General features: G+C 37.4%; 1 long non-coding RNA gene across 2 annotated transcripts; it reads right to left on the bottom strand.

Annotated features, from left to right (window-relative positions):
• Positions 1 to 1,724: 1,724 nt before the first annotated feature.
• LOC117307385 lies at positions 1,725 to 5,201 on the bottom strand. 2 transcript variants are annotated; one of them, XR_004521085.1, is made up of 3 exons: positions 4,620 to 5,201; positions 2,550 to 2,949; positions 1,725 to 1,773 (listed from the first exon to the last, which is right to left on the bottom strand). It is a non-coding gene; the product is annotated as an uncharacterized LOC117307385 (long non-coding RNA). The 2 variants fall into 2 exon arrangements; XR_004521084.1 differs by having other exon boundaries at positions 2,550 to 2,946.
• Between the last annotated feature and the right edge of the window lie 6,215 nt (positions 5,202 to 11,416).

Here is an 11,416-nt window from a genome sequence, read left to right as displayed (position 1 = left end):
GGCAAACTTCATAAATATTGTTGGTATAGCAGAGGCATATGGCTTTATGAATTTAAAACAAATTAAAAACAAATTTTGGAAATGCTTCTCAACACTGCAAAGAAACAAGCATTTTCCAAAAACATATTTTTGTGTCTTTCTCTGCAAGAACAGTGTCTCATCTCAACAAAATGTGCGCGATAAAGAAATTAGAGCACATCCCATGCTGATTAAGCATTGTCAAAAGATCATGGTGTACTTTCATCCTTAAACAATTTCCATAAACTTAATGGTATAACCCACACATTACATATCCGGTGATTAATTTGGCAAAGTTTAACAAAAAGCAAAATGCTCAAAAACGGAAAGTGGGGCAAAATGCGACAATGTGATTTTTCCACAAGACTAACATCCCATCTCAAAAGTGTGGTCAGACTTAATTATCAGTCGATCAGATTTACAAATTATATCAGGCCTAGGGTCTTTACCTATCAGGTTTGTGGACTAAGTGGCAGCAGCCATCCTTGCTGAGCCAGGCTGCTGCAGATCTAGTCACACAGGCTGGGTCCGTCTGCTCTAGTCCCCAGCTGGCTGGGTGCGTCTGCTCTGGTCCCACGGGCTGGGTGGGTTTGCTCCAGTCCCCGTTGGGCTGGGTGGGTCTGCTTTGGTCCCACGGGCTTGGGTGGGTTTGCTCTTGCAGTGGAACATGTTCAGTAAAGTCTTCGCCAATCAGTATTTCTTCCCGTTGTCACCGGAATTTAACTAATAAGAGTGACACATTGAAATGAAGCCAACTTGAAGAAGCAAGCAACTGGAAGCTCAACAGAGAAATAAGCCCGGTGCAGAGGGATTTGCTACAGCTTTCTTCAAAGAAAGCTGGGCCTCTTTCCCCGGAGCCTCTGGTCACTCAAGCTCAACATCAGTGTCGGCAGTTTTGTAAAGTTCAGTTCTCAACTCTGTGGCGATGCACTGTAGCATTGTACACATACAATGAAGCCATTTACAATGCTGCCAAAATAAAGCAAAAAAATCACTTATTGACAGTTTACTAGGTTTCTAATATGGAGACAGAAAGAACGGGTGTTTTTTAAGTGGGCTAGCAAATTTGGAGAGCAGTGACAGCGAGGTTCGTGTCCAGTCCGCTGCATTAATGTAAAACCACATGGGTTTTGCCCACTGGGTATAGTTAGCTAGCTGTTGTCAAAAAGAACACTGCATCAAGGATAAGAAACGCAGAATCATCTATATGTATAACAAAGAGTTTTTGGAGTTTTTCATACAAAAGCAAGTTCTTGCTTTGAATAATGCCTAGAAACTAGTAAAAGGTTTTTTATATAATTGTTCAGCACCCAGGAGCAAGTTTACATGAATAAGCGCTATATAATTCTCCATTAGTATAACGTTTATTAAACTGAAGGGACAACAAGAACACCGGTGTATGTTTCTATGCTTTTTGGTTCTGTTATTAAGATATGTGTTCAAGGTAAGCAAAAGCGTGGTTGTGTGCATTTTACTTGAGACAAGTTGACAAAAACAGTATGAAAATATATCTTTTAATAGCAAACTTTTAAAGTTTTTAATGTTTCTGAATGTTATCAAATAATAAAGTCTCATCTCCAAAATTTAGTTGATGATGAAATTGGATTTTATTATGGCAATTGATTTCATAAACACAAATAGGCCTAGGGTTTTTACCTTTTAATGGTTTGTGGACTTCCCGCAGCGGCAGCCATCCTTGCTGGGCCGGACGGTGCTGGACTGGGTGGGTCTGCTCTTGCTGGGGAACGCAGATAGCTGTTGTCAAAAAGAGTATTGCATTCAGGATAAGAACTGCAGAATCGTCTCATCGTCTCATTTGCATAACATTTTGGCAAAGTTTTGGATAAGAATAACAGTGTATTTTTCTATATTTTTCTGGTATTGTAATTAAAATTCGTTTTCAAAAAGCATGAGCCTCGTTGTGTGCATTTTGCCCAAATGGCAAAAAAAAAAATTGCTGTATTAAATTTGTCTTAGGTTTCACCCTTACCTCCCCCCCCCCAAAAAAAAGTGAATAAATAAATAAATAAATAAATATAAAATACACTTATAATTTGGTCCTTCAAAATCTGGAAGAAAACAGGGGGCAGTTTGTAAAAGAGGAAAAACTTATTTATCCCTTAAAAGGAGATAAACCATAGTATATGCATCAACAGTGACCTCAGAGATAAAAGACAATAACTATGTCAAAAAAAACATTGTATATTTTTTTGACAATTTAAATAATAAAGTTGCCTTTTCACAAAAAAAGTTGTGAACCTTTCTAATTTTTGATGATGTTAAAGTAGTGCCAACTAATCACGTGAACATTTAGTGGCAAAATTCATAAAAATCACCTATGAACTTTTGAAAACATTTGTCCATATCCATGCCCCCCAAAAAACAATGCAAAGAATATAGTATTTTCCTGAAAAATTTTCGAAAATTGTCTGCAAGACCGGTATCTCATATCAACAAGTTGATTGTGGTCGATGATGAAATCAAGTTTATTACAATTGAATTCACAAATTAAATTTGGCCAGTATCTTTACCTTTGAGGAATGTTACTTCACACTGCGGCAGCAGCAATCCTTGCAGCAGCCAGGTCTGCTCTGGTCCTGTGGGCTGGGTCGTCTGCTCTTGCAGTGGACCGTTGTTCAGTACCGCCTTCGCAAGTCGGTATTTCTTCCCGTTGTCATCGGGATCCAACTAATAAGAGTGACACATTGAAGCCAACTTGAAGAAGCAAGCAACTGGAAGCTCAACAGAGAAATAAGCCCCGGTGCGGAGGGTTGCTACAGCTTTCTTCAAAGAAAGCTGGGACCCTTTCCCCGGAGCCTCTGGTCGCTCTAGCTCAACATCAATGTCGGCAGGCATTTCGTAAAGTTCAGTTCTCACTCTATGGCGACGACGTACTGAAGCATTTTACACACACTGAAGCCATTAACACTGCTGCCAAAAAAAAAACAAGCAAAAAAATCACCTTTTTATAGAAAACTAAGTTCACTAGGTTTTTAATTTGAGACGAGAAAGAGGTGGAGTTCTTTAATCTTTTTTAGTGGGCGAGCAATTGTGTCCAGTCCAATGTACCAGTGTAAAACCAGACGGTTTCGCCCACTGGAAGAGCATTGCATTCAAGATACGAAACATGGAATCGTCTCATTTGCATAACAAAGAGATTTGCATATACAGTTTGGCAAAGTAATGCGGGGAATTTACAAGATGCCTGTAAATTGAAGTGACAAACAATTCGGTGTATGTAGCTATTTTGGTAATCTAGGTTTTTGTTTCTCAATGGTGTGGTTTTGTGCAATTTGCTGAGCAACAACAAAAATACAAACAACAAAACTACAAAGAATAAGTGTTCATACAAACTGGATTAAAACAAAAGTCGGACAGTTATATGACTGGTTTTCAAAGGAATCACTAGAAAACACCTTTCCCGCAACAGTGACCCGGTATTATCATTATCTATTTATTTATTTATTTATTTATTTATTTATTTTATTATTATTATTATAATTATTATATTATTATTATTATTTTTATTTATTTTGTTTTATTTTTTTTATTTTTTTTTTATTTTGTATTTTTTTTTTTTTTTTGGGGGGGGGCTGTAGTGTTACATTTCTGCCTCAACACATCTTTGTGAAGTGAATGACAAAATGTAGAAAGTTTCATAAAAAATCGCCCAAAAACATTGGACAATACGAAAGGGGCATTAGGCCCTATGTGGCAAAATTAAAATTATTTTTTTTTTGGGGGGGGGGCTGGGGGTGGGGAGAAAACTAAGAAAATGCCAGGGAACACTGCAAAGAATAACTGCAAAACTAAGTGAGGCACCAGTCACTACAAAAATAAATGTATAAACATAATGTAATTTGGCTTATAACCTATTTCTGATTTGTTTTTTTTTGCTTGGCAAGTTTTTAGGAAATTGGACCCTTGCCAACACTTTGCTGCAACCATGAACCAAATAACAGGCCAGTCAATCACGCTCCGCTTGTATGTACCAATCACAGCCGCGGACACGCGCCCAAAAGTCCGCGCAACACATTCACATTGTAAATAGCCACGTGCAGAGAGCTGGCCACGTGGTGGATGTGGGCGGGGCTAAATGGTGAAGCTCTAGCGCGGAAAACATGTGGGGTTTCTTAGCGCCAGTTCCCTACCGGAAAACTTTTCGTATCCTGTCACCACCTTTTCATTTTTACACAAAGGAATAATATTATAATCTCTATATTTACTCAATTGAGTTTTAAATGAGATTTTAAAATGCTGTTTTGATTTCATAATAAATGCAAACGTGGTGGCATGGGCCTTAAATACGGGACTTTTTCCATTTTTAATATTGATAAATCGGTGTTTTGAGGTGAAGGAGAGTGCAAGAGTCGTAATTTTTCCAACTTTCATTAACCTTGCTTAATTTTAGATAGACGATGGAATTCAAAATAAGGCAATAAATCAGTGTTCTGAGAGGGGTAAACTTGTAACAGAGCAAGTGGGCGTAAATAATACAAATTTTCACTGAGCTATCGTGAAATGGCAACAGTAAATTGAGTTATACAAACAATTTGAAAAAAAACCCAGTGGAATTCGAAAACGTTTATAGGGTTCTTTACCTTTCAGGTTTGTGGACTGCATTGGTTGTACTTGTTAGGCCGTGTTTGCCGCTCTCTGCTCCCGCTGGGCTGAGCGTTGCAGCTCTGGTGGTCCCGCGGGCTGAGTTCGTCTACTCTGGTGGTAGGGGTACGGTTTTCAGTCTTAGCCTATCGAAATGTTTTGTCATTATCACAAAGCCAACCTGACGAAGCAAGCAACTGGAAGCTCAAGGAGAAATACGCCCGGTGTGGAGGTTGCTATACTCAAGCTCAACATTAATGTCGACAGTTTCGTGTAGTCTTCATACAAAATTCAATTTCGTGGCGACTTACTAAAAGCATTTCACACAAATTGAAGTCGATTTACACTGCTGCCCAAATAAAGCTAAAAGCACTGTTTTTGCGGTAAAATCAATATTTACAACTAATTTTCCAGGCTTCTGGAAAAAGAACAGGAATATCGGGTGTTGTTTTGTTCGGCAAGGGTGTAGAGCGATGTCCAGCCTGCGAATGGCCCGAACCGTCTTTTACGGCCGGTCTGTGCCCGTGTGTAAAACTACAGCACATGGTTTCGCCCACCCCATTATGTTGTAAACAGCGCGTTGCAACATGGATAAGAAACACGTAAACGTCATTTGCATGACAGCACTTTCCATTGGCTTAGTCCAGCTTTGAAGAATGAGGGGAATTTAGGAGATGCATTGACAAACAGAAGTGTTTCTTAATAGGTTTAGGTACTTAGCCTAGATCAGGCTAACGAGTTTTTATTCAAATTAAGCAAGGAGGCGTGGTGTGTGTATTTTACTGTGCCAAGTATTTTTCTTTTGAGCGACATCAAGAAAGACAACAAGGGAAACTCGATGGGTTTTATAGAAAACCAGGTGTGCTCCCTAGCCAAACCGTACGGTACGCAGTAAACAAGATAGTGTACTGGGCTCTGTCTGACTCCTGAACAACACCATGTATTCGCATCGGGTGCCATTCCCCCCCCCCCCCTGCCCTAGGGTGTACAAAATGCCCTGGAGCCCCGCCACAGCGTGCAACAATATTGAGTGAGTTTGGGAAAACTCCAACATTGAAGATGGATGGCTCAGTTGGTAGTTCACTCCACAATACAACAAACTATACCCCAAAAAGGAGAAATAGGAAATACAAAGGACAACATTCTGGACGAAAACAAAACTGGGCCACCCCCTCCCCTGAAAACAAATAAAATAAAAAATAAATAAATAAATATTAATGATTTCATAAAAATATATATATAATATAAAAAAGCATGCCCTTGAAGAGGGTCCGGTTTGGATTGAACGCTTAGGCCGTCTAACCTACTCATTTTACAAAATAAAAACAACAAAACTATAAAAACTAAATAAAATCTAAATTAAATTAACAACATTGATTTAAAAAAAATTACGAAACAAAAGGTTTTTTCTGGGGGATGGCCGACATCCCAAATAAGCAACTCCAGCCTACTGAGAGGGACAACATTTTATATTAACAATAATTTTAGTGTAGAAAATATTCTCGTTTGAGGCGATACTTTAATAAGTGAATCAAAGTTGTTGAATGCCATGGCCCAATCACATAGAGCTGCTTAAGCATAAACAGCAGCTAAGCACAACAAATTGATGACTACCAGAAAAAGGTTGTCAGCCAAACTACGTGCCCAATTTCATAAAGCCTGTAAGCCATGAAGTTCAACTTAGCATATGTTCAGGCTTTTTTTATGGAGATTTTGTTTACCATGAACATTACTGTGGTCTGGAATTGGAAGAAAAAAAACCCAGAAAATGTTGACTTAAACATTATACTCTTTTCTCATGATCTTTCCCTATTAGAGCTTTAATTGCATTTTGTTAAATACCTCACGACCTCTAAATAAAACAATAAAAAAATCCACCCCGCTGACCAGTACGCACAAGGTATTAACGCAAACCAAATATATATTGATTCCCCGCCATGCAATGCCTCAAATTACAGACCTCTAGAGGGTTAGGCCCTATTTATTATTTTATTTATTTATTTATTTATTTCAACAAAACCTTTTAAAAAAAATGGAGAAGATAAGAATACATAATGTATTTTCTTCTTCTTAATTTGTTTAATTATTTTGTTTTGCAATAAAGTATGTTTAAACGTGTTTATGAAAACAGGATAACTCTGACCCCCACCCAGACCATTTTGACAAAGTAGTAGAGAAAAGAATTGTCAGAACAATCTGAGCAGATGAGAGTACCGAGATCAGCACATTCCAGACACTGGTTACGAAACAAAACTGTTTTGACACTATTACAATACTATGATTGACAGCAGTCGACTATTAACTTACACTCTTTGATTGGTCGAATTTGTGTATGTGAGTAGCGAATAAATGGCCCCTAAACATGTGTGATGTGTAAAAGTTACGCATGCACTGTCTTTTGCGCGGGAACTATCCTCCTGTGGTCTTTGTATTGTTTTGTGTGGAGAATTTTAGGCAGGTATATCAGTCTTTCTTGGTATGGCGGGCACAATATAGGGGTGCACTGTTTGGTTTGGGTGAATACAGCCAAACATTTTACCCAAACCCAACAGTGTAAAAATTATGTGATTATCTCAAAAATAGCTTATAGATCATGCCGCGCCCGTGAAAATTTCTCAGCAAATGTCTTTGCTTAGCGAAAAATGAGTGGGATACCAGTCGCAACAATATACTATTTATGAAATGTCGACTGGTAACATGTTTTTGCTAAGCAACATTTTGTTGTGCTTAGCAAGCTTTTGTGGTTATGAACTGAGGCCCTGGTCATTACGTGATTCTGTACCCAATGGAAAACTAACGTTGGCTTAAGGAGGAGGATGTTTCAAACGAGAACCTTTTTAATCGAAATTGTTTGGGGACAAAATTGAAACAATCAAAAGGGGTAAGTCCAACAATTTGATCTAATTTTGGTCAAAAATTGAAAAAAAATCACAAGGAGTAAGTACCGCAGTTTTATCCATTTTGGGCCAAAAATTAAAGAAATTACAGGAGTTAAGTCCATATATTTCGGTAAAAAATAAAACATAATCACAAGGTGTAAGTCCAGCGGTGTTATCAAAAGGGGTAGTGCCTACAAATTGTTTTTTTGTTAAATGAATATGGCTTGAAATTATGTTTAACAAGTAAAATATAATGCTCCACACAAATAAGCCTTGAAATTGTATGGAAGTGAGAGGAAGACCACAAGTTTTAACTTTGGAAACAAATTTATAACACCATATTTATCTCATAACAAACGCATTCAAGTGCTTTTTATAGCCAAACACGCGGAATCTAAAAGCCCAGTTCACACTTCCTGTGAATGCGAATTAAATGCAGTGAATTTTGACGTCACATCTCCGTTTTCATGCGATTTTTGTTCGCAGGACATGAACTCATTTCTGCTGTTGCCAATTATTCGTCAACATTCGTTTCGTTATTGCAGGAAGTATGAACAGGGCTTTAAAGACACTGGCTACCTTCGGTAATTGTCCAAGACCATAGTCTTCTTGCGTGGCGTATTCCAACATAATGCATTAAACAACAAACCTGTGAAAATTTGAGCTCAATTGGTCGTTGAAGTAGCGAGATAACTATGAAAAAAAAACACCCTTGCCACACGAAGTTGTGTGCTTTCAGATGCTTGATTTTGAGACCCCAAAATCTAATTCGGAGGTTTCAATATTGTTTCAATGGAAAGATCGCATGATTTCAGTAAAATTCACGGCTTCGGATTTCGGAAACGGGCTCAATGAGTTAGGAAACATTAAACAGACATGATTGTACATAACCGCCTCAAGTTTAAAGGGAGGGTACACGTTTGGTATTAATGTCAAAGACCGGTCTTCTCACTTGGTGTATCCCAACATAAGCATAAAATAACAAGCCAGTGAAAATTTAAGCTTAACTGGTCATCGAAGTTGCGAAAAAATTAAGATAGAAAAAAACACAATTTTTTGACGAATTTGTGCGCGTTCAGATAGGAATAAAAGACTTCTGTCTTCTGTCTAGAAGTATTTTATTATTTTAGTGAGAAATTACCTCTTTCTCAAAATCTATGCTACTTCAGAGGGAGCCGTTTCTTACAATGTTTTATACAATCAACAGCTCTCCAATGCTCGTTACCAAGTCAGCTTATAAGTTAATATTTGTTTTGAGTAATTACCAAACGTGTACCTTCCCTTTAATTGTAAGTCCAGAAAATAGCTGTCAACTTATACCTTTTTGTAAATAGTACCTTGAACAAGAAACTACAAAGGAAACAAATAAGGGACTATAAACACACGTTGAGGTGCAATGAAGGAATTACAATGAATTATTATTTTATTTTTTACCACGAACTTTAATACATCATATACGGGTGTACCACAAAAAGGGAGAAACTCATGCGTGGAGCCTTTCTAAATTTTATGTGAACAACAACTTTTACCATAAATCAAAGATTTGAAGTCGTTACTTTTTATGGATCGTTGTAAAATGGTCCAATGTTGTGGCCCTGCATGGGGTTGTTATAGCATTTTGGTTTACATTGGCTCTCTACAATTATTAATGGTCCCCTTTTTCTAAAAGGTGTAGGCCCTATATGGTGTAATTTTTTCTCTCTCAAAAAGCATTCTGGACAATTAAATCTTTCAGGGTGTTTTTTTATATATATTTTGGATGAGCCTATAAGCTTAAAACCCAAGCGGCTAACCTTACACAAAATTGAAAAAGAAACATAAGATAAGTTGTCAGAATTGTTAATTGGTTTGTTTTCAAGAGACCCATCATGCATTGAGCTGGTTTTTTGTATGGATTTATGCAATAGAATAAATCAAGTATTGGAAGTGGCTTTTGCACTTGTTTTCAAAAGACTCTGTTTCTGAGCTATATCAGTTTATTTTTAAATAAATAAATTGAAAAGATCAATAATGTATATTTTTTTATAATTTACATGAAACGAAGCCCAACACTTTGAAACAATAATTAAACAATTTAATAGCCAATACATCAACTGACTTTTTACATATCCAATAAACTCATAATGTTTAGGTTCCACCATTATTATAAAAGTATTATAATTGGGGTGAGACTGAAATAATGTTTTTCCCAACAGTGATACCATGTGTAAAAGTCATACACATTTAATATTTGACGCAAGGGCCATGTTACACGAGGCAATTTTTGTATTGAATGACAACCAGGGCCCAATTTCATGGCTCTGCTTACCACAGTATTCTGCGCTTACGGAACCCTTGCAGCACACAATTCTATGATACGTAAGCGCAGAATTCCGTGGTGAGCAGAGCCATGTAATTAGGCCCTGTTCCAGGTAGGCCTAATCTAAGGTTATCTCAAAGGAGAGAATCCATGAACATTTTATTGTTCTTATATTTTTCTTGTGAATCGTAATACATTGCTTTAAAAGTTTCTCGTGTACTATAAAAGCGGTCTTGTACTACCATAGACTACAGTTGGTTGACTCCAAGTTACCTGCCAAAGTTGCACTGCTTTAAATTGTTATATCAGTGAGAGAAACACCCATGAGTTATTCACAACTTTAAACAAAACAAACTTCTTACAATAATAATGGACAACAACGGCACAAAGAGGAGTTACAACGACATGGATCCTCTGAAGTCCCTTAGCATAGGTTTGCCTAGCCAATTTCAGCAACAACAAAACTACCACAAACCATATTGCGGTAATTTTTTAGCTTTAAATGCATTCAAATTCGTTTTTGTGCACAAACGATTTTTATTTTCTCATTCAGACTCGTTTCAGCCATTCTATTTCATTTAATGGCATTTCAAGCCTTCAAGTGAAATGGAAGTATAGGCCTCTACTGTATTCAACGGATCATTTGTTTTCAAACTGAACTGAACGAGTCGGAATGGATTTTTGTTGAAATTGGTAGGGAAACCATGGTTCATGGGTTTATATCGCGCCCATTTCAAAAGAATACATGTGCTTTGAATAACGTTGAGACAACAGATAGGCCTCCATGTCTAGGAACATTTTACAGTGTTAGCGCCATGTCACACGGGGCAATTTACAGGCAACCAGGTCCAGGCAATCTCCATGAAGGAAAGACATTCACGTTTCAATGTTTTTCGAGACTATCGTATAAATATAAGACAATGTTCGGAAAATGTGTCATGTGCTACCAAAGTGGTCCTGTAGCATGCACTGGGGTTGGTTGCCTCCAAGTTGCCTGTAAAAGTTACCTCGTGTGACAAGGCCCTTAATACACTCCATTAGTTCAGGGCAGCAGTGCATAACAATTCTCGATTAAGACATTGTTGACAGACGTAAATGTATATATCAAATCATTTGAATGTCTAGTTTAAAAAAAAAAGCTTCTTGGAGAATTACAAACGGTCCCTTATACGGTTGGCACACTATTTATTAAACCTACAAATAAAGGCTAACTCCGACCAACTCAACTTGGCCAACTTGGTTGTTATTGGCACTGGACACGTTTGGTAATTGTCAAAGACCAGTATTCTCTAATAGTGTATCTTAACATATGCATAAAATAACACACCTGTGAAATGGGCTCAATTGGTCATCGAAATTAATAGAGAATAGAAGAAAAAACACCCTTGTTCCACAAATTTGTATGCTTTCAGATGGCCAATAAAAGGCTTCAGTACAGTTTAAAGTCACTTATTACATGAGTGAGAAATTACCTATTCTCAAAAACTACGTTACTTATAGTGGAAGCCGTTTCTCGCAATGTGTGTACTATCAACAGCTCTTCATTGCTCGTTACCAAGTAAGTGTTTAATATGCTTATAAGTATTTAGAGTAATTACCAATAGTGTCTAGTGCCTTT

Source organism: Asterias rubens, chromosome 2 (assembly GCF_902459465.1).
Source record: "Asterias rubens chromosome 2, eAstRub1.3, whole genome shotgun sequence".
Classification (NCBI taxonomy): domain Eukaryota; kingdom Metazoa; phylum Echinodermata; class Asteroidea; order Forcipulatida; family Asteriidae; genus Asterias; species Asterias rubens.
This window is presented reverse-complemented; position numbering and strand designations above follow the sequence as displayed.